Genomic DNA, 3,943 nt, shown 5'->3' with positions numbered 1-3,943 from the left:
TAGATCTAAGTTTCAAAGAATCAACATCAAGAGAAATTCTATCCATGTTCCTAGCCAACTCATCAATCTTAAGCAATTTTTCTTCAATCAAAGCATTGAAATTCTTTTGTGAACTCATAAATTCTTTAACACTATTCTCAAAATCAGACGGCGTATTACTAAAATTTCCATAAGAGTTGTTTTAGGAATTACCATAATTATTAGAGGAATTACTAGGAAACGGCCTAGGATTAAAATTGCCTCTATACGCGTTGTGACCAAAATTGTTCCTACCAACAAAATTCACATCCATAGATTCATTATTATTATCAATCAAAGTGGACAAAGGCATATCATTAGGATCAAGAGAAACACTTTCATTAGCAAATAATTTCACAAGTTCATCCATCTTTCCACTCAAAACATTAATCTCTTCAATCGCATGAACTTTTTTACTAGTGGATCTTTCGGTGTGCCATTGAGAATAATTAACTATAATATCATCTAGGAGCTTAGTAGCCTCTCCTAAAGTGATTTCCGTAAAAGTGCCTCCCGCGGTCGAATCTAAAAGATTTCTAAAAGCAAAATTCAATCTGGCATAAATTTTTTGTACAATCATCCACAAATTCAAACCATGTGTAGGGCAATTACGTATCATCAATTTCATCCTCTCCCAAGATTGTGCAACATCTTCATGATCAAGTTGCTTAAAATTCATAATGTCGTTCCTAAGGGAGATGATCCTAGCGGGAGGAAAATACTTAGAGATAAAAGCATCTTTACTCTTATTCCATGAATCAATACTATTTTTAGGCAAAGATGAGAACCAAGTTTTAGCATGATCTCTAAGTGAAAACGGAAATGGCATGAATTAAAAAATATCATTATCCACATATTTCTTCTTTCGCATATCGCACAAACCAAGGAAATTGTTTAGATGGGATGCGACATCTTACTATGAAGGCCAGAAAATTGACCTTTCATAACAAGATTCAACAATGCGGCATTAATCTCACAAGATTCAGCATTAGTAGTAGGAGCAATCGGAGTGCTAATAAAATCATTGTTGTTGGTGTTGGAAAAGTTACACAATTTAGTATTATCTTGAGCCATCGTGACAGAGCAATCAATCCAACACACAAGCACACAAGAAGCAAGCAAAAAGAGACGAATGGAAGAGAGGCGAAGAAAAGACAAAGTGTAGCGACCAGACCTTAAATGATCAAGTCTCTGTGCATCAGTGTCATCCCTAGATCGGTAATGCTGACACACACAGTAATCGAGGAATTATAGCAGAGTTTCAACCACACACTTATTACATTGAGTCCTCATAAAGAGTATGAATACATAAATAAATCATGGCTGAAGGCCATCTAAACTAGATAACTGCGGAAGCTTCGAAGGTAAATGAGTCCATCAACTCCAACGGCATAGCTGAGTGCAAAACAACGACCTATCGCACCTTATTCATCATCTGAGTAGTCTGCAACATAAGACATTGCAGCCCGAAATGGGTCAGCACATGGAATATGCTGGCATGGTTACACTGTAAAGCAAAGATAATGCAAGAACTATATCTACATGCAATGTTTGGCTGGTGGAGGCTGTAAGTTCATGGTTTTGCATAAAGCTAGTTTTTCCCTACAACAAAGGAATAAATTTATTTAACTACTCCCATGTTGCCCATTATTTGAAAAGGTAACCCCAACTCAAATCCCAATTAAAAGTATCACCGTTAACCCATCATCATAATTAATTAGAGTAATGTGATGAGATCACATCAATAGATTCAAGTACTAGATACTCAAGATGTCCATAACCTGGGACACGGCTAACCATGATTAGCTTATACACTCTGCAGAGGTTTGCGCACTTTTCCCCACAAGACTCGACCGCATCCATGATCGGATGATCGAGACATAGCCTTTCTGAAGCATTAACTCTCTACTCCGGGTAGACAGTACCACCTACTTTCCCCTACATCTGCTAGTCTACCTATTCAAGAGCTCATGCAACTTACTCAACTATGCCAGAGCCCATAATGGCTTGTGGCTGCACACGGAAGTTTCTAGCATGAATAATCTTATGATCCCTTTGAGCCTGGGTGGCATTCCATAGGATAATCACATGGTAACCCCGGGATTTCCAAAAATAGGCAACACTGGGTTCCCTAGGTGCCTCAACCAATCCACCCAGATGTGTATTTAAGTTGCCACCTTAATGTTATCCATAATTAAAATAACTCTCAAACTTCCATGTGTGAATCACGATCCAATCCCCGTCTATGAGCATGGTAAGCAATAATAAGCATAATGTATATTCCCGGGGTGATCAAAAGGTATTAGGTTCCTACCTCAAGCACTACAACCAAAACCACATGTTCCCAATCCTACCTATGCAAATATTTCTGGGGCAGAACTAATGCATAGTAAAAACTGGGTACAAAAGAGTATGATCAAAGTGTAACTTGCCTTGCTGATGATCTGCAAACTCTAGAGACTTGTAGTAACAAGCTTCACACTTCGGGTAATCTAGCATAGACAAACAATAGCATACATAAGCAATCACTCAAACGAAACACGAGAAAACCGAGAAAAGATCCAAATCAAACACGAAACAAGCAAACGGCTTAAACTAACAAGAGTCAAAACCTAACAGCAATATTAACATGTCAATTAGATCTTAACATTAGGTACATGTGATTAGCTATGATTTGCAAAAATGTTTCAACTCAAATGGAGCAACGAAACTCAAAATACGAACGAAACAAGATCGTTTACTAATCTGGACTAAAGTCAAATTTTACAGTACCAAAATCATGTTCAAGTTAATTAACTGGAAAGAGGGCTTCAAGACGAATATTTGGGCACTGGTTTCACTGGATTTGGACGAATGGTTAAAAAGTTGCGAGGGTTTGAAGATCAGGGGCTAATCTGCGATAAAAATAATCGCGAATAGGTCCCTGGCGAATAAAAACAGAAAAAGAAAAATCTACCGGATGAACATCTGCTAACAGAGACAAACGAACGAGTTCATTCATTATAAGAACTAAACGAACAAACGTTCGCAGAATAGATCTAACCGAAGAAAATCGGGAAATTCAATCTTAAAAAAACCTAGTTAGATCTAGGATTTACCGAAATAAACCGACGAAAACCGGCAAAAACCGATCGGCGACAGCGGATCTGAACGGGGGCGGGGCAGCATGGCCGACGGCGAGGCGGCGGCGCGGCAGCAAGGCGGCGCAAGTAGTGGCGGCGGTGGCTAACAGCGGCGGCGCGATGCGGCTTGGGAGGTGGCGGTGGCTACGGTGGCGGGGTGGCGGAAGTGGCGGCAGGGGCGGCGCTTATAAAGGCTGAGGGGGAGGCGCGGCGGCTTGCGTGAGGGGGCGCGGACGACGAGGCCGATCGGGACTCCGGCGGGAGTCCGGCGCTCGCACGGCTAGAGGGAGGCGGCGGCGCTGGTTGGGCTTGGCCCGGCTCGGCTCGGCCGATGGCCTAGTCGGGTGGAACTTTTTAAAAAAAATAATTTCGCCCGAAGAGAGGAAAAAAATAATTCCTAATAAAATATAAAAAAATCTAAAAATGGCAAAAAAAATCACCATCTAAATAGAATATTTAGAACAAAGTGAACATTTTTCTGGCCTAAAATTCAATTTTCAAAAATGCACATTTTTCTAATTCAAAGAAAATAGCAAATAAAATACGAGAAAAATCACAATAGTGGGCAGTCTTCTTCTTCTTCTTCTTCTTCTTCTTCTTCTTCTTCTTCTTCTTCTTCTTCTTCTTCTTCTTCTTTTTCTTCTTCTTCTTCTTCTTCTTCTTCTTCTTCTTCTTCTTCTTCTTCTCCTTCTTCTTCTTCTCCTTCTGCTTCTCCTTCTCCTTCTTCTCCTTCTCCTTCTTCTCCTTCTCCTTCTTCTTCTTCTCCTTCTTCTTCTCCTTCTCCTTCTCCTTCTCCTTCTCCT

The sequence above is a fragment of the Triticum dicoccoides genome, chromosome 4B, assembly GCF_002162155.2.
Source record: "Triticum dicoccoides isolate Atlit2015 ecotype Zavitan chromosome 4B, WEW_v2.0, whole genome shotgun sequence".
In the NCBI taxonomy this organism is placed as follows: Eukaryota; Viridiplantae; Streptophyta; class Magnoliopsida; order Poales; family Poaceae; genus Triticum; species Triticum dicoccoides.
The sequence above is the reverse complement of the archived record's forward strand: the minus strand, read 5'-3'. Positions refer to the sequence as shown.